The sequence below is a fragment of the Taudactylus pleione genome, unplaced genomic scaffold, assembly GCF_031769625.1.
Source record: "Taudactylus pleione unplaced genomic scaffold, aTauple2 ptg000398l, whole genome shotgun sequence".
In the NCBI taxonomy this organism is placed as follows: Eukaryota; Metazoa; Chordata; class Amphibia; order Anura; family Myobatrachidae; genus Taudactylus; species Taudactylus pleione.
In genome coordinates, this window is record NW_028284800.1 from 893964 (window position 1) to 914687 (window position 20724).

General features: G+C 46.1%; 1 protein-coding gene and 1 pseudogene across 2 annotated transcripts in view; one reads left to right on the forward strand and one right to left on the reverse strand.

Moving 5' to 3' along the window:
• LOC148506659 (mitogen-activated protein kinase kinase kinase 3-like) overlaps positions 1 to 20724 on the reverse strand; it is a 223137-nt gene that overhangs the window by 168920 nt on the left and 33493 nt on the right. The gene's annotated exons all lie outside the window — the stretch shown is intronic.
• LOC148506661 (cryptochrome DASH-like) overlaps positions 14531 to 20724 on the forward strand; it is a 57812-nt pseudogene continuing 51618 nt past the window's right edge. Inside the window, exons 1-3 of the transcript XR_015869759.1 lie at positions 14531 to 14597; positions 18819 to 18990; positions 19079 to 19172. The product of XR_015869759.1 is annotated as a cryptochrome DASH-like (transcript). The remainder of the gene's footprint in view (positions 14598 to 18818; positions 18991 to 19078; positions 19173 to 20724) is intronic.

Consider the following 20724-nt stretch of genomic DNA (forward strand, 5'->3'; position numbering starts at 1 on the left):
GGTTATCAAACTCGGTCCTCAGGACCCCAAACAGTGAATGTTTTCCAGGTCTCCTCACAGATATAATTATCTCCATCTGTGGATCTTTTAAAATGTGTCAGTGTGTAATGAATACACCTGTGCAGCTGCTAGGTGACCTGGAAACCTGTGTGGGGTCCTGGGGACTGAGTTTGCTAACCACTGGGGTAGATGTATGATGCAGTGGTGTCAAATATGCTAAAACCAGTGCTATTTGACACACCGATTATACATATGAATGAAAGCAGATAACGTAGAGAAATGGGGGAGATGTACTAAGCTCTGGGAAGTGATAAATTGGAAAGTGATAAACAGGGGCGTATCTACCCATTGGCCAGGATGGCACTCGCCAGGGGTGCCGGCCAAGGGGGGTAGCTGGGGAGACAGAAGGGCTAGCTGGGGAAACAGAAGGAGGATGGCTGGGGAGACAGACGGAGGAGCTGACTGATGAAACGTGGGCTGGCTGGGTAGACCGAAGGGGACTTGCTGGGGAGACATTATAAGTACTTATTTATTGTATAGTGTAATTATTCAGAAATTATGGGGGTGAGGGTTGTGCCAGTCCACTACGTTGCCAGGGGCGCCCGGACCCACATATATAGCCCTGGTGATGAACGACCAACCACTCAGCTCCTAACTGTCATGTTACAGGCTGTGTTGAAAATGACAGTTTGGAGCTGATTGGTTGGCAGTTTATCACTCTTATTTATCACTTTCCAGAGCTTAGTACATCTGCCCCTATATAATTTTTCTATAAAGGTATCTGCAAGCATGTAACTGTCTATTGTATGGCAACAGTAACCTGGCAGCTATTACTAAAAAAAAATTATAAGTACACCCCTGGGGCTTATCGTTTCTTCATGTCAGCGGATTACCTGCCTGGGTATATGTACTGTCTAGTGATGGTCCCTCTGCGCATGAGATCATTTTGCAAGACTTGGCACATGTGCATTGGGGCCAGGCAAGAGGCAAGCACTAAGCGGATGGGCTGCGGAGCTTGCAGGGATCACCAGAGGCGGGAGTTTTCTCTCCCCCACTAATACATCTCAGTGTTATTGCTTCCTGCTTTGCCTCCATAAGAGAGATGAAGCAGGCAGATGTTTAGCGGTGCTGGAATAATACATGTCCCCCATTATGTTGTATGACTAAAATGTAAATATTTAAGTTAATATAAACCATATGACATATTTATGGCAAAATAGCATATTCCCACAGAATCTTATTCAAACCCTTCTCATTCACTGACAAAGCCCTTGACCACTCTTTTACAATTTTCTCTGCCAGTGCCAATCAGGGCCGTAACTAGGGGTGTGCAAGCGGTGCGGCCGCACAGAGCTCACCCACAGCTCCTGCATCTGGCTAGCAGGGTGCCTGTGACGGCACCCTGCTGCAAGAATCTCTACAGCAGCGCTGTCTGGAGCGTCCTTAGGCCGCTCCAGATGGTTACAACGCTGCCTTCACAGAACACTGCACCAGGTACAGGTCATGCCTCCTTCACGTGACATCATACGGAGGGGCGTGGCCAGCACCGTGTGCTGGGAGTGCTAGCTATGGACACTGGTGCCAATAACCACCTCCTTTCCCCTTCTCTGAGCACTGTATCCCACACTTGCCTTCATGACTTCTGTGCCATGCACAATCTCTGAAAGTTCTTTCATGCCCAAACAGACTTGCCTGCAGCCCCCAGCCTTTAACACGACCTTTGGACTCATCTCTTAACTCAGGCCTACTGTCACACCCTTAACCGAACAGTGAGAAGGTCTGGAACTATCTATGTGGGGTGTACTCACAGATGAACGAAGACTCAGAGAGGGCAGGTCATTTACTGCAGATTCGGTTACTTAGGCCAACCTTGATAATCTTCTCTTCCCTCACCCCATGGCAGAGAGGCAGGTTCCCCAGACCCCCAGAGATGGTAACTGACAACATTTTTTTAATTACAAAGTTTATTATAAATTTGGTTAGGAGTCTATGGGGGCAATTCAAATGTTTTTTTGGTCGGGCTAATTAATGAGCGCCCAGTTTGATATTAAATCGTTCTGGGCGCTCATTAATTATCGCCCTCTTCGTCGCCTTAAAGACGAGGTTTAGCCGTCTAAAATGGCTAAACCCTCCTTAATTCCTGGTTAGGGCGCGCTATCTGCGATTAGCACGCACTAACCAGGGTGTTTCAGACACATTTCTGCTCGCATACTCCTGAGTGCGTGCAGAAAATGCCGGCGCCGGCGGCTATAGCGCCCTAACAGAGCAACAATTGAATTGCTCTGTTGGGCGTCTAAAAAAAAAAGCCGCCGGCAGAACATTTGATTCGCCCCCTATGAGTTGTGGAAAAATTAAATGGTTACATTAGAAATTTAGGTAAGTAACTCAATTATTACCATAACATTGAAGCAAAGCTCGTTCGTCACTATTATATTAATCTACAGTTTCATTATCAACAATAACAAATGAGTAACCCCTAAATTATCGTTTAACTACCTAAAATAAAAATTGTAATGATTATACACCACATAGAAAATAACATTCACTATTGCAGTGACTACACAAACAGTTCAATAACATAAATAAAGCAAATAATACAAAGAGAACTATTATTTCACAAAGAAACTTGTGATATATCGCAAATGTTATGATTTAATCACAGGCTACTTACTACTGCATATTCAATAACATAATAATCATCAGTTAAACAAATAACGAATCCTGCATCAATATGTATTATAATTTTAATGCAATATACAATCTATATATCTAATTTTAGAGAAATTGTTTATATTATCCTTTTGGACACGTTGGACCTGAGTCATACAATTTCCAAGGATAGTGCAGGTTAGGGTTAGAAATGTTGGCGGACTTGGCTAGAGGGACAGTTTAACTGGTTATAAATTCCTATGTGTAGTTTATGCCGACTGGGTACGGCATCCCGACAGTCAGAATCCCGACGCCTGCAGGTAAGTACTCTAACCCCTAACCCTCCCCCTAATCCACCCTTCCCGCAGTCTAACTCTCCCCCCTGCAGCCTAGCCCTAAACCCCCTCAAGCTGAACCCTAACCCTCCCCCCTGCAGCCTAACCCTAGCCCTCCCCCTAGTGCCTAAACTGCAGCCTAATCCTGACTCCAAGCCTAATACTGTCAGAATGTAAGCGGTCAGGATTCTGGAGACGGTTTTCTGACTGCTACTCGGATTCCGACGCCGGGATTCTGACTGCTGGAATCCCCGACCGCCGAGATGCCAACTACATCCCAAATATGCAGCCTTAGAAAAATCCCAATACAGGCAGGGGAGTAGTGAGGGTGGTTCCAGTGGAGCATGAGCTCCGGGCGCCAAAATGGACAGAGGGCGCCATCCAGAGTTCCGGAATTCATGGGACGCTACATAGTTTGATGGCCGCCTATTAGTTTTATCTCTGTTAGTTTGCTCTATATCCTAAATAAGTAACGGATTTTAAAAAAATATTATTAAGAGACCTGGAATAATAATAATGGTAGTAGACAGAACATGACATGGTTAGTAGTATTCACATTAATATAGGTGCAATGTATATTTGCGAAGTAGGAGCATAGCTGAGAAGGGAGCTTCCTATAGGTGCCCCCACTCCAGTGACAGCTGCTCGGGGCAGTAATTGCAGTAATAAGCTGTGCACCCTGTGTAATCTCACTCTAGCACATGTATTCTGTCAATTTAAGTTAAATGATCAGATTATATAATACAATGTCCTCTATTGACTGATAATGATTCAAAGGAGATAAAAGTCAGATCCTAGGTGCAATACATAAACAAAGCAGTGCCAAAGGAGCTACCCCTTACTGTCAGATAGAACATCACTAAAGCTTTCTATTCCCCCAATGTGACCTCGATGCCCAGTGTGTTACTGCCACTGTTTGCTGATTTTCTCTTCACTTCAGTATTCCCCAGCAGGCTGGCCATACCCCACTGGCACAGTTCAGTACAGGGAGGGGGCGCTATGACACGCACTCTCTCCGGGCGCCACGGTTCCACGCTACTCCTCTGAATACAGGTGACATTTATCCAGCACTATGAATCTATTAATCTCGGAAGTCTTTCTGCCTGCAACCTGCAGTTGCCCAGGGGCGCCGAGTGGGAGCGGGCACTAGTTACCCAGACCCAACTTGCTGAAGGGGCCCGGGTCTGACATCGCCCCCCCCCCCCTCCCTCATACCTGTCAGCAGCTCAGCACACTGTGTGCTGGTCTGCAATAGGAGACTGCTCGCTGGTGCAAATAGCAGCAGTCTCCTCTTCCTGTGCGGGGAAGAGATCACACTGATCTCCCCCCCCCCCCTAGATTTGCACCAGACTTGGAGGCTCATAACTCCCCCCTCCCCAGCGCAGAAAAAAATGTTGTTTCTTTTTTTCCTAAGGGGGCGCAGTTAGGCCACGCCCTTTCCCTTGGGCCCTGGTCGGCTCTCTACGCCCCTGCGGTTGCCTATAAGATGAACTCAATGCTACTGGCTAGGCTTACACTAACTTAAGAGGACCATACATCTGCGTTTCAGGCAATTTGGCATTTTGCTGATGATTGTCTCCCCCAAAAATGTATGGGGTTTACCAATTGCATATTCCAACCAAAAAGTGATCGGATTAATCAGTTTGTCCAACATGTTGAATTTCACCGACCAATCAAGGCTGGAGATTGCTGGTCTAAAGATGATCAGCTGATTTGAAGACCATTGATAGAACAATCCAGAGACTGCTGTGACTGTCTGTAAACTGTCTATCATCAGATCACCCCACACATTCATTCACACACATACTCCATTTTATACTAAAATAAACACACTGACACCAAAATATGCTGGGAACAGGTCAACTTTTTATTATAAACATTAATCTATTGACTGAACTATTTATTAGACTAATCATAACTCTCAGATTATTACTAATAATAAATGGTGGCAGGGATATGAACGGCATGGCACAAGCAAACGTAAATGTAAATATGTATAGAAAATAACCTCAGGCCTAAACAGCCCGTCAGAAAAATAAGATTGTCTGGACCAACTGCCCCCTCCCACTACAACTTGCAAGGTCATAGGCCTACTACCTGACCCTGCGGGGACTACAACTTGGGAAGCCACTCATGCAGCCAAGAAGGACGGAACCCACCTGGACCAGTGACGTCCCAACTCTCCCAAACTCGCCCTCACAACTCCCCAGGCCCTAAAAAATGCTGAAACCATCCTCAGAAAAACAAGGTAGTTCGTAACCAGGCCATAACCAGGACCAAAGTCTGCAGCTGCCACCATTACAAAAAATAGCAAAACTAGGCATCTAAACCCCTTAACACTCCTATTAAATCCCGCACAAACAACTCCAGCCCCCCTCTAGATAGGTGGACACTATCACAACTCTGTCCCATACAGCTCTGCCAACCACAGAATTAATCCTCCGTCTGGATTCCTCAACGGCCGCCAGACTTACCGCACCCCTCCAATGCACCCTGGACACAATATCGGACCAAATCACTCTACAAAAGGGCCACCTATCCATCAGGCCTAACAGGTCCCTGTGAATGGTCATGCGGAGATCTAAACATGACCATGTGGTAATGTCGTTGCCACCCAAATGCAGAATCAAAAACCTTGGATACCCAAAGCGAACCACCGAATCCGTCAACAGAGCCTCCAATTATTCCCACTTCATACCACGCTGCCCAATCCACCTAACATTCACTTATTATGGCAACTCCGTGGACCGCAAAACCACCTCTGAAATGGCCAGCCAATAGACATAAGAGTGCCCAACCACCCAAACAAAGCTATCATCCAGTCGACAACCTGGCAGGAAAATTTGAAGAACGAAGTTAATATATGATGTAGAATTCAAAACAAAGAGGAACTCGCAGCCAAGTGCAAATCTTATTTAAAAGAGGAGCCTAGCTAACCACTAAAGCACACTTATTCTGAATAAACCCTAACAACGGGGAAGATGGGCAGAAAAAGGAGAAATCCCAACTTGACCTAAGGCAAAAACACAAAACACAAAACGGCAAAAAGTTGAACACTGCCCCCTAGGTCCCCGAACATCACACCACAGGAAGGGCCGTAACGCTAGCGCAACCCCGTGTAAGCACCTGAGCCATGAAAATTAAAGAAAGGCAAGAATAGAGAAACAGCACTCTTACCTCGAGTACCTTGGCTCATGAGGAACTGACTCCACGGCTCCCAAGATGCCAATAGGGTTTGATATGTCCCTGGGCCCAGGGACCGATGTGCTAGAGCCTCCAGTCTGGACAAATTACCTGCCACACATAACCGGGGCATAACTCACCAACGGGGTTAGCAAAAGGGGCAAGTCTCCTAAACCTTGCCCATTTGCACCAAAACAACTCATCTGCAACCCCATTCTCCATCCTGGAAACGTGACACGTGCGAAAGGAAATAGTAAATTGCAAGCAGTGCAAAAAAATCTTGGCAGTAATTAGAATGCAAACAAACATGCGGCCCGCTGCCTGTTAATCGCTTGCACCACCCCCAAATTATTACACCAAAAAATGACAGCGCGTTCCTGCAATCCAACCCCCCAAAGCTCCAGCACCACCATAATTGGGAACAATTCCAATAGCAAAAGGTTCCTAGTTAAACCCTCCCGAATCCAATCATCAGGCCAAGGCGCACACCCTAGTAAAGCACTGAATCCGGTCGACCCCGCCGCATCCGTGAATAGCTGAAGCGCCACATTAGAGGTAGGAGGAGCAGGCCAAATTCGCACCCCATTAAAATGTTCAAGAAAACTATCCCAAACCAGTAAATCTCTGCAAATCTCCCCAGACAACCGAAAGAAATGATGAAGGCTCCGCGCTTTTGCCGTCAGTCACTCCAACTTCCTACAGAAAACCCTGCCCATAGGTACCACCCTACATGCAAAATGAAAAAAGCCCAAAGCGATTGGGCTTGTCTCAGCGTCAACTTACCAACCGCCAGGGCCAATACAATTCCATCATTCAGGCCCTGAATCTTATCCACCGGCAGGCGACAAAACCCTCCGTCTGTATCAATCTCGATGCCAAAATACGAGAGCCTAGTAGTAGGCAACTCAGTCTTATCTCCCGCCATGAGCACCCCAAATGCCGAAAATAATGCAACCATATCACGCAGCAACGAGGCACATCTAGCAGAGTTGCGCGGACCCACCAGGAGAAAGTCATCTAAGTAATGCGCAATACCTGATTCCTCTGATCCCATAGCCAGACACCAATGCAAGAAGGAACTACATTTTTCAAAAAACGCGCATGAAACGGAACATCCCATGGGCAAACACGTCACAAGTAGAACCTATCTTCGAGATGAAAACCCATAAATCGAAAAACCGACGGATGAAGGGGCAGCAGGCGAAAAGCGGATTAAATATCCACTTTACACATTAAGTCCCCCTGCCCAAACGAACGAACTATATCGAGCGCCTCATCAAAAGACTGATATACCACTCGACACAGCGCCTCCGGAATAGCATCATTAACCGAACGCCCCTTCGGGTGTCAAAGGTGCTGAATGAAACAGTATTTACCCACCGACTTCTTAGGGACTACCTCGACCGGAGAAAGAACAAAAGCTGGAATCGGAGGCTCCTTAAAAGGCCCAACAATTCTCTCAAGCTCAATTTCCTTATTGACCTTCCCCCGCAGTATACCAATGAGCATCTGTTATTCTGTGCCTTTGTTGTCTCTGAAACCTGTACTGAATATAGGCTTGTGAGCTGGGGCATAGATATGAACAGCGCTAGATAACTTAGTGATATATCATAAATAAGTATTGTAATGAACAAATCCAAATAAAGTATACAAAATATCTGTAGTCCCAAGTGATAATCAGGGATAATTGAGTGATAATCGGGGATCTATAGAGCATCAATACATACTAAAATCAATCCTGGATATCTATATGGCTTGATTGAAAATATCCATTTATTGACATATAAGGTTAAAAAATTTCTATTCATAAATCATCTGTTTCACAATATAAACTACAAAAGTGAAAAATAATAGAACAGTGTATGATGGTAAATTGTAAAAAAACAAAAAAACAAAATAAAAAGTGAAAAAATATAATAACAAATACATATATAACTAAAATCAAAAAAATAATAAATATATATTATGAAGATATTCCAAAGAAAATGCAAAAGAAAATGTCCACATGAATTAATGAATAAAATGTGTATAAAAAGGAATTAATATGAGAAATCAATCTCAAAAGGCAGTCTCGTTTAGGGTAATGGTAAATATGCAATATAGCCACAGTCACTGGTCTACACGTGTGGATCCGGAGTATTATCCAGCAAATATAGTTAGCAGACTTTGTTAAATGTCCACAGCCTGAAAGTGATGCAGATATTCCTGCACTGGCATGCTGAAGCTCGAAGAAGAAAAACTGGAAAATGATGAATGGTGCTGGGGCAGTAGTCAGTAATTTCTCCATATCCTTGGGTGAAGGTGACCGCAGATTCAGGATTGAAATACTGCATACTGGGCCAGTGCGCACGCGTATGTATCGGTTTGTACATTTGTATTTACTTGCTTTCTGCACTAAATGTGTTAGATCTAAGCATGTAACTTTCTTTCTCAGTAGCGCACGCAGGGGGGGTTTCTGAGTACTCAGAAACCCCCCCTGACCAAACCAATTTTTTTTTTTCAGAGACAGAGACAACCTTGTCTCTGTCTCTGCACTATCAGTGGGCCACCCTTGGAGCTGCCCAGCCGCTGCCTGGTAAGCTGTCAGCGCTTCTGAATCAGGTGGCTTTCATACTCCCTGATGCGGAAGCACTGACAGCTGAACCTGCAGTTGCCGGGCAGCGCGCAGTGATCACCAGGGCCTGGACGGAGGCCATCATGGACTGACTGGAGGCCCAGACAGAGAGGGGGCGCACTCGCTCCGACGCTGCCGCTGCCGATCCCCACGCCCACTATGCAAAGCACAAGCATCACGTAAGTGTGGGGTTTGGGCTGGCTGTCTGGGGGTAGGCTGGCTATCGGGCTTGGGCTGGCTGTGTTGGGCAGGGGATGGCTATCTGGGGATGGCTGAGGCATGCTGGCTGGGGTGGCAACTGTATCCGGTGCAGGGGCTGCCTGGCTGGGGATAGCTGGCTGGGCCTGGGACAGGCTGGCTGGGGTGACTATCTGATGCAGGGGCTGTCTGACTGGGGCAGGGTACTGTCTGGCTTGGGCAGAGTACTGTCTGGCTGGAACAGGGGCTGTCTGGGGCTGGTTGTTTGGAGCTGGGGCTGACCGGGATATATGGAAACCCCCCCCTAAAAATCCTGCGTTTGCCCCTGTTTTTATTGCAATATAACTTTTTGTGCTTTGGAACCACAATTGGATTGGAAAGCAATTATTTCTTATGCGACTTGTAGCGCTAAATAGCGACATTTTGGGTATTAGATTTAGGGGTATCAATACCGAGCACAATCCTTGATGGGATGCCCTCCCCCGCAGCGGATGTAAGAGTGGCGAAAACTAAGTTTTTCCCCCAGATTACATTGACCATTGTTAAAGGCAAAACACTTACCATGCCCAATTCTAGCCGACGATGCGCTAGGCCACACACCAGAAGCTCCAGCGAAGCCGCCTACGCCCCGCCTCGGGGGTGTTGGATCTCAACGTCCTTAGTCCCAAAGTTGATAATAACCCTGCCATGCTGCTTGCGACAAAACTCCTCATCATACACCCTCCATGCGCAACCCCTCGCCGTAGTAAAGAATTCATGAATTAAGAACATATACCGAAGCACCCTAATATGCTCATCCGGACGTGTCTCTAGATAGCAAGATGCAAAAATATACATGGCTTTTATCCAACTGAGGTAAGACATGCACGTTTCCACTCCTGAACCACCTCTCTTCTTGGCCACACTCCACACCTTTTTGGCTTTACTAGTGAGGGAAAAGATGTTCACAGCCCTTTCCTGATCCGATCTCTCACCCTAGGATGTAACCCCCTCAAAACCGCCGTATTTGTACACAACATTCCTTCCGAAACCGTGGAATCCATTGACAGGTTGCTGCTAGAGGCCCAACGCTTGTGCTTATGTTTCCTAGCCCCTTTTTTCCTACTCCTACCCGAACTAGAGGAAGAATCTGTGGAGGTAGAAGTGAAACTATGCGCACCGGAACCCACGCCAGACCGCCCCCACCCACTGGCGCGCAGCCAACCCCAGTCTCACTACTTGAACCGCTACCCTACCAATCTAGGTCTGCAGAGGACTCACCGGAACTCCCCGACAACGCGGGGTCTGCTGCTGCAACTGCATTCTCCATGCAATCAACTCATCTCTCCATAATATCCCAGGAACTGCCATCACCTGTGGGTACAGAATCATAAGCCCCCAACACCGTTCCAGTGACCCCTTGTCCCCCAGGAGCAGAACCAACACCACCCCTTCCAGTACTGTGCAACGTACCAGTCATGTAAGTAACGCTGACGCAACACTCCCAGCCAATCCTGATGAGGGTGACTCGCGGCCAGCTCACCACATGGACCGGGGGAAAGCAAAGGCAACAATGCCGACACTAAGGACTTACACTGCCGAGACCACCCCGATATCCAAAGCTCTACCACTGCCCCCCAAACCAGCCACTGCTCCAGCGCCATCTCCCCAAATGGGCCAGTAGTTGGCCCCCGAACCACCTCAGCATAGGAGCGACGTGACCTCCCCAGCAGAGCTCCCAGCAACGGACCCTGCAGATGGCAAGCAGCTACCCTCCAATGACTCCCCACTCAGGGAATCATTCAAACTGTCCCCATCAGCCTCCGCCATTAAATCTTCCTCCTCAAAATGGCGCCTAACTGCGCCCACCCTCCTACGCACTACACTTCTAGGCAGCTCTGTACTGCCACGGCCAGATCTAGCGGACGCAAGCTGCCCGCCACCTTACCGTAGAGGCCAGACCGGACCCCTCGTGACCGTCCCATACCCTGAACAGGCTTCCCTGAGACCCCAGCGGCGCTAGCCGGCGCATGGCCGAGCTCTCTAGCCGGGCCGCTCTCTCCGCCGAGGGAATGTGCGCGTGCCTCCCACGGCCCCTGCCACGAGCCGCCGGGTCCGCCCCACTGACTACCGCAGGAGCAATAGACCCAGACAAGCCCTGGACTGCCGCCCGGTCCCTGACGCAACCCCTGCCCATATGGACCTCTCTACTCCCGCCTCGCCGCCGAATACATTGACAAGGTAGCGGGCGGGAACAGCAGCGCTCCACCGAGGATGCTCCATCCCACAGAAGGAAGGAATGGAAAAGAATAAAGGTAAGACAAAAGGGAAAAACAGGGGCAAGAAAGAGGACAGAATTAAATGAAGAGAGAACAGAACACAGAAAGAATCTGTATAAGAAATATATACTGTAATAATCAAACAATGACAGATATATAGCACACTGCAAGTACTTCACCGTCAAACTCCGGAAAAGAAAGAGGGCTTCTCTATCCCAAACTACCCATAAAACCCCAACAGCAACTCACACAAGAAACCTGCTAACACCCTATTGGACACTTACCCCCAAGAAAGACCCCTCCCCTCAACTCTTAACCCCTAATGTTCCTGAGAATGCGAGGTGACAGATTGGAGTTTTATGTCACTACTGACATATTAAATGTCCTCCTTGTTCTTTATTGTTGATGAGGACTGAGGACCTCATTCAGAGTCGGTTGTAGGCGGCCGCTCGGTCGTAGGGGAAAGGGGCCGGATATGCAAATGAAGCGAACGCAAGTTGCATCGCTAAGATGAGATCGTTAGCTGAACAAGCTAGGGTAAGAAGCGGCCGTAAGACTTAAAACACGCCCCCTTCTTGATCGCAGCACACGTCATCTCCGGAGTTATAAGGATTAATCGAGACCATCGGGACCCATCGGAGCTGATTGCAGAGCTTAAGGCTGACCAAACCCTCTCTCAAGCACTACGATCTAGTCAGTGTAAAAACCACCCATGTCACGTGTGCCATGACACTACTTTGTTAATTATGCACTCCCATTAAACTCCGTTTGTATAGTCAGGCATGCCTGTGTTCGGATCACCACTCCCCCGTTCAAAAGCACCTTTCCCTGTTACCTCCCTCAAACGGCTCATTCTGTCACTCAAACTAACGACCTGGCTGTGTTCTAGGAGTGAGAAATTTCCGATCGCAACAGCTAGTTTGAGCATGCGCATTGCAAATCTTATGCATGCGCAGTTTAGCGAACATCGCTGGGTACGAATGAGCGGACGCTTACGACCGACTCTGAATGAGGTCCTGAGTCTTGTGCTATTATGTTGTTGTGGACAGGGCCGGTACACTTGGGTCCCAACCCTCCCCCCTCCCAATGTCGGGCGCGCGCACACACACACACACTTATTACAGATAGAGAAATGCACACACGCACACATACAGTATATATATATATATATATATAAAGTAGTTTGGTTCGGCACTCATTGTTCCTCTGCTTAAAAAAGTACCTGGGTGCTCGCACAATGAGTAATTTATAAATCCAAAGTGTGCTGTCGCAGTGTATGACAGACCACAGCGCGTCACTCCAGGGTGTATAAATTATATCAATTTATTCAACGTTTCAAGGCCCTTATGGCCCCGTCGTCAGGAAAAACAATCACATACACACGAAAAACACTCACCTATGTACCCCACCCGATCAAGGAAACAAGGACAAGCTGCTCCACAGTCGCGTTCGCGTGGCTGAAGGGCGCGGGTCGCCCAGTGATGACGTCGCCCGACTCACCTCTGGTGGTTGCCTAGGCAACCTGAGACGCTACTGCGGCTGGGTGCTGGCGCCGATGGCCATAGCAACCCTAAGCCGCGATCGCGTGACCAAAGGGCACGGGTTGTCCTGGGGATCGCATGTCCCATCTCACCTCCAGAGGTTGCTATGCCAACCTACAACGCTCCTGCGGCTGTGGAGAGTCTGGGAGGCAAAAGAAGCAAAAAAGACATACGCAAATCACATATGTATAAAACAATTGACAGACTCATTAATATCTATAGAGTACAAAAAGCATTGGATGAGAAGCTGACTAATTCCAAGACTTTCCAAGCCGTTCAATGCATGAATCCCATTACTCCGATTATATATACCGTCCCCAAAATCCATAAAAATCATCGGCACCCACCTGGGCGCCCTATCATGTCAGCCCGTGGCTCCATGTATCAACCTGTATCACTGTTATTAGACTCTCTAATTCAGCCACATGTCATACGACAACCTACATTCCTGAAAGATACAACCACATTTTTGAATTTATTGAAAAATGTTCAAAAAATTGATCAGGATGTCTTATTGTGTGTACTAGATGTGCAAAGTCTATATACGTCAATTCCTCATGCAGCAGGCCTTACAGCCATTGAATTTTGGGAAAGTCTGGATTCACCACTGGGACTGGACAAAGAGCTATTTGTACAACTGTTGGCCCTTACTTTATCTCGCAACTATTTCTTATTCGACGGGGAATTTTATCTTCAACAGTCTGGATGTGCGATGGGGTTGAATGTGGCCCCATCATATGCGAACATATATATGTTCCAACAAGAACAGGAGCTATTTTTCCAGTCTGCTATCTGTAGTCAACATATTAAACTTTACACACGCTATATAGACGACATATTTATGTTGTGGGCTGGAGGTAAAGAGTTATTTGATTTACTAAATAGTACTATTAATAATTCTGCCTCTCCAATTAAATTCACGTATAGGCTGAGTGCCACAGAAATTGACTTTTTAGTTGTGAAAATCACAATCTCTGAAGGCATTATCTGTACCTCTGTTTTTCACAAGGATACGGATAGAAATACGCTTCTCACGGCAAGCAGCCATCATCCACCATCCCTCAAAAGGGGCTTACCATACTCCCAGATGCTAAGAACTGCTCGTATTACTAGCAATTGGGATGAGCTACCAGCATTTTTGGAAGAAGTAATACACAAATTTCGGACTCGAGGTTTTTCATGACGATGGGGCCGTAAGGGCCTTGAAACATTGAATAAATTGATATAATTTATACACCCTGGAGTGACGTGCTGTGGTCTGTCGTACACTGCGACAGCACACTTTGGATTTCTCTCTCTCTCTCTCTCTCTCTCTCTCTCTCTCTCTCTTGTTTTTCTGTTTCTACCACATGACCTCTTCTGTACTGTCTTATATTTCAATAAAAAGAATTATAAAACAATAAAAAATTATAATAATACAATAACCTGGGAACAGAAATATATATCTGCTGTAAGAGATAAAATAAATATATTGTGTGTGAAACTGATGCATGAAATGAAAGCCGTGGTTGGGATATGACGTTAATCAGCAGATCAGTTATTACTGCTTATTTAGGACTTCACCATGATTACAGGTGCTCACATCATTGGAGTCATTGAGGACCCCTAGTGGCTGCTTTGTGCACTGTAGCTGCTCTCAGGAGGGAGGGACGATTGATTGTATATATACCCACGGCCAGAGTGAGTGACTGCTGCGTTCTTCAGCAGCTGCGGTAAGAACTAATAGATGGGAGAGATCACACAGGCGGCAGGATGAGTGTCCCTGGTAAAGTCATCATTTGCTTGCTGAGGAATGATCTGAGGTTCCATTACAATGAGGTACGTATCGCGGGTGACTCTTTACCCCTGAGCTGTGATATTCTGTCCAATTGCAGACCCCCAGGCACATGTTACTTTTGTAATGCAGACTACAAGCACAGTGTATATGTGTAACAGCTGTGTGACATGTGCAGGTTATACAACAGTTATACAATATGATACTGTACGTGTCTGGCTATGATGAGGCTCGTTGTGTAAGAGAGGTGGAGTCACCTATTATGTTATACATGTGGCATTTTGGTTTGTCAACTTGTCTTCGTGTTCAAATAAATATAAAAATGTATAGTTCTTACTATATATAATATACTCCAGATAGTACAGATTCTCAGTAGCAGAAATGTTTTTGTTATAGGTATCATAGTGAAATATCAAATGATTTGAGCAATCTCAGTTTTGCTGATGTTTTCTTTTTATGCGTAAATAACTGGGACTGTCATTTCATATCTGACATGTTTAAATAATGAAGTTTGATGTGGGTTTTACATTTATAGTAATTTGCAAACCGCACTTAAAAATGCAAATAAGCATGTGGTATGGAGAAACCCGTAAGTTCTTAATCCCTGTATACACACTAGACCAGTGATCCCCAAACTGGGACACTTGCAGGGGAGCCTAAGGTTGTTGGTCCAGCACCAAATCAAATTATTTATGGTCAATGTAATGTAAATATGTGGACAAACAGAAGCTGAAACCTGTCCCCCACCACATAACTGACCCTAAGGATGACCGATAAGCACTATTTACTACATTTTTTTTCTGAATTTCTCAATAATACCCCTTTCAGACATACGACTCGGGAAATTTCCTGCTCAGACCCAGGAAGTTCTCCTGTGCAAATTCCCAGGTATTTGATAATAACCTCCCTTTCACACTACAGTGCCTACCCAGGTAGACCCCTTTCAGATATAAGCCGGGTTTTTTAGTTTTTAATATTACCTGCCTTCTTCTGCCCTTCCTAGCCTATCCTCTCTCTGGCTGCCGCTGATGATGTCGTCGTCATCATCATGCAGCAGGCAGCCGTCCAATCAAAATGCAGCCACTATTAAAATAGGAAATTATTTATTTTATTAACTATCTGCCCTGGTGGTCCAGTGGGGAGCGGGCGGCTCGCTGTGGCTGTGAACCACCAGTGGTCTCCAGCGCCGGTGTGTGTCCCCAGTGTCCAGCTGGGGTTCTCTGTGCCTGAGGATTCGGCCATGGTCGCTGACTCGGTTGCGGTGGGTGGTGAGCAGCAGCGCAGAGCGTCGCAGCCAACTCATTGTAATGAGCAGCAGCACTGAGCGTCCTATAGGACACTCTGCGCTGCCGATGTAAAAGCTGCTTGGTGCAGGCCGGGAGTAGTAAATTCCCGGGTAGCACCATTCAGACACAAGCAGGGTAATTTCCCGGGACTTAAGTCCCAGGAAAAACCCTGCTCGATTGAAGGTACCTTTCAGACATACGCGGCTACCTGGGAATTTGGCTGAGGCAGGCCAAATTCCAGGGATTCTCGAGATGTCTGAAAGGGGTATAACAAAATCTTGGCTTAGGGGTGCCGTGAAAGCAATGCTGATACTTTAGGGCGCTGTGATTCAAAAAGTTTGGGAACCACTGCACTAGACTATTTTTTTGGGCCGATTTGGCCGATTCCTATGCATCAGAAATAACAAATCGTCAAGTGTGTACGCACTATGCGCACTCCCACGGCCTCGTCTGTCGCAACTTCAGCTTTTCCCTAGATGTCAATCTCGTTAACAATTCCCCACAAATCGTGCAGTGTGTACTCTCTACCGAACGACCAGGCGATATGTTATATAGTTAACGATCTAACCACCAAACGATGCAAAATGTATCGTTTGGTATATTACCCAGTGTGTATGCACTAGATCGCTTGTCTAGACAACCATCGCATGGTTTGCAAGTCGTTTAGTGTGTACGGGCCTTAAGGGTTCAGGCATGCTGGCATTTTAGGGTTGCTATATTTTATATATAAAAACTGGGACACATTCTCGGGGATCCTGCCAGGGCAGTCAACCTACAATGCACCCTATTGTATATTGCCTTCAAGGCAAAATACAGGCTGTACGTAGACTTTGGTCCTGGTTTTTATATTTAAAGCACATTTAAAGTTAATAATTTGTCCTGACTATGCATTTTCATTAAGAAACTGTGTCTACTGGCCAGGGGGTGAGGACAGGTATTGGGTGGGAGCGAGGAGACATGGTGACAGTAAGTAATAGTAGAAAAAGTGATAAGTAGAAGGCAGAAAATAAAGCAATAAATAATACAATTTGATAGTAGATACTGTACGTAGAAACAGCAAGCTCGGCAGCAGGGGAAACACTTCAAGCACAATCAGAGGTGGTAGACTATGGGCAGCCGCAGAGCATTTTGTACCAGATGGAAGGGTAGAGCTTATTTCCCCTTCATGGTAAGGACCTGGAAGTGCCGTGCAGTAAGGGTGGAAGTGTGGTTCCATGCCAATAAAGTCCACCTAAAGAAGAAATGTGTCCCCTCGCGGGCTCGCTTAGTTCGCAACAGGATTATATGTCCACGTGGATGGTAGGGAATGATGTTGGACAGTAACTGATGATGTCAGTGTCCTCTACATGAAGGGCATCTAGATACTACCCTGATGGAAGGGGTCATGTTGGAGAGTCTGCCAATGGTATTTTGGGACCTATTCATTATCGGGGGGCTGATTGGACCCTTATAATTAAGTATCCAACTCGGCATGAGTTACAGAGGTGGATACTAAAATACCAGAGCAATTCAATACATCTCTGGTGTAGGGACGGCTGCAACCATCCCCACAATACTTCCCTCAGCTGATTTCACATAGTGGCAGAATTTTACACTGCGAGTGCCAACCAAAGTGTCGATCCGCATGCACGATCTGAGTGCGCGCTGCTGGAGTGGCCAGAACTCTTTCCCATAGGAAGGATCGGGCCACCAGGAACCAACATCATCAGAAGATGGCGTAGATTCCTGCAGGTGTTTACTGAATACATCGGGCAATATGCAAGACAGGAAATGTCTTAAATTAGTGACTGCCTTATGCTTGTTAACAGATAATGGGCAGGATATATGTACCTAGAATTGAGAAAAGAGCTGTCCTTTGTGATGATTGGATTTCCAGGTGTATGACCCGGAAGTCACTCGGGGTCTTGTGCATGTGTCATATGACACGTGAGTTGCATGTTATGCTGGGAAGGATCAGATTGGATCCGTCTCTGTGCACAATGTGAAAAGAATCCCATAGGCTTCTGTTGGGGAACGCCATCTACAAATGGCTTTTCCCACTGGGTCCAAGCTCCAAAAGTAACGCATACCGGAGCTTGGTACATATGGGAAATGGCAGAAATGGCAATTTTTGGCAACCTTTTTTCTTGAAAACATCCCGCCCAATGTGTAATAAGATTCATCTCTTTTTATAAAAGCCTAACAGCTCTTTACAATGGAGAGATTGGCACCGGGACATTGTGTGTGCTCCTCTGGTGCATGTGTGGAAAAAGGGCGTGGCTATGTGGTACAGGGGTGTGGTCATGCTGCAAGCCCACAGTTTTTTGGGGGCATGCCCAGCACTTCCCGAGCTGCTGGACTGCCCCTCTCAAAACAAGAAAGAGAGACCTCCTAACCTTGCCCCCCCATGTGACACTGTGGCCCACCAGTGGGACAGTCCCCAAAAAGTGGGACTGTGCCACCAAAATCGGGATGGTTGGGAGGTATGCAGCCTTCCACATAACTCAGTACTCCCTCAGATCTACTCTTTACCACTCTCATAAGCAATTTCCCATAACTTGCTATTACTAGCCTTAATAATGATGGTAATCTAGAGTTGGGATGGGGTTGCATCAGAGGGCAGTTCTGAATCACAGTGCACAAAGTATTTATGGGCTACATGCAAATGCAGGCAGTATTTTCCCTGCATAGAAAAATAGCACTTGCACCAGAACTTCATACCTCCCAACGGTCACCACTTTGTAAGATTTTTGGGAAGTTGGATGGTAATGATGGGGCCTTTATGGCGCATGGTGTGGTCATGCCCCTAGTGTGCATTCTCCCACTTGTATGTATGGAGGTATGCAATATGTACATTTACAGTGGCAAATTAGCTGGGTTTGCTCCCAACTCACTATAAATAAGACTGACCCTGACACCACACTATACTACTCATTGTTTATAATGATCTACAATGTAAACGTATTAGAACATGATGCAATTACATTCTGTGTATTGTGGTTCCTACTCTGGGCTCACAGGAATGCAGATTACATCATTCCACTGTATTGCTTTGATCCAAGAAACTATTTGGGAACTCATAATTACAATTTTCCCAAGACCGGACCTCACCGCTTGAAATTTCTGTTAGAACGTGTGCAGGACGTACGGGACACACTGAAGAAGAAAGGAAGGTATGACAGCGCTCCTAAATCTTCATTTATATACTTTTATATACGCATGCATTTACGTCACTTTGCATTCCTTGCTGTATCCACAAAGCAATCTGTTATTGAGGAGAGGTAATCCAGAAGATGTCATCCAGGATCTGATCAAGCAAGTGGGTCCAGTGTCAGCGGTTGCATTACAAGAGGAAGTATGTATAACATGCTGGCTGCTGATTTTTTTTTTTAATGTCTACTTAATTCTCTTATACAGGCCTAAGTTCTTATTTATTTACTAACATGTATTTGTATAGCACCAGCATATTTCATTACACTTTACAACTGGGAACAAAACGCTAATAAAACAAGACAGAGAGGTAGTGAGCTTCCATTCTTAATTACCGAAGATTCTGACTGTTTGGTGGACTATTAGAGTTAGTATAGCATTGCTGTGGCTACTGTAATAGTGGTCGGAGCCATACAGAACACGGACGGGACCGGGTACTGAAGGGGACGTGGCCAAACAGTGGAGGTGTGGCCATGACCCTCAAAAATAATGTGCTGCGTCACGGGCTGCACAGGTGGGGTGCCAGCCAGGGGCAGATCTGTGATGGGGGACAGCTGTCCCTTTGGTTGCAATAAATTAGGACTGTCGAAGCTGAATAATTGGCTGAGACAAGTTCAGTTTAAAATTGAATCGCAGCTACGCCATCTTGCGAATGGCCACAAGACGCCATCTTGAAAATAAGATCGCAAGACGCCATTTTGCGAATGGCCGCCTAAGCGCCATTTTAGATAAACTCACATTTTAGTACATGTGGCGATAATACTAATAGCACCATGCGTTTGCATCTTTCACCATTTCTCATACACACATTAATACACACAATTGCGCTGTTAACTAGTCGCATATTAGCGAATGCATAGGACTTTGTATGAAACCGCTGTTTTATTAGCTTTATGCGCACGCATTTTGCCCCAAGTTCACTAGCGACCTTATATCAAACCCTGAAAACCCACACATTACATATTCACACATAAGGTTCAATAAGCTTTAAAGTGTATGATTTAAATTGGTTCAGTTATTTTAAATGCTGAGAAATAAAGATATTTGATAACTAAGGTATTATACATGCTAAACAAGTCGTGTTTGGAGTTGTACTGATGCGTACTCTTTTTACAGTATTCCGGTGTTATCGGTGGGGAGATCGCATCATGCATTCTCGAGTTATGGATCGCAGAGCCTACAAGCAACAAAATGTATATTTTAGGAACAACTGTTAGGATGTTGCAGGGGGTGTGAAGAGGAAGATCCCCAGCTGTTAGAGGCAGGGAGAGTCTATTTGAACTAGCCTGTTAAATGTGCTGTAACAGATGCTTCTCCCCTGGGAACCAATGACACCAGCAACAAACTTCCCTATTGTCCTGTTTATTCTGGGGGGGTATAAATATGTGTGCACGAACGCTGGTTCTCAGTCTTCGTGCTGAACGCTGTATGACTAGGGGTCTCTTGCTGATTCCTATCTCGGGGTCCGGAAGCACCTGCGTATGTATACTGTACTTGGGTCTGTATAATTTTCCTTTTGCGCCTAAATTGTGTCTTGATCAATTGCGTGTAACTGTCTGAACTTTTACCTGAATAACACTTGTGCTTTGGGACCACAGATTCCACATCTAAGTCTTTATGGTATGACTGCGTACGCAGATTAGCGTCATCCTTAGAGGTTTATAGGAAGGGTTTTAGAAGGTACAGGCAGGGGTATA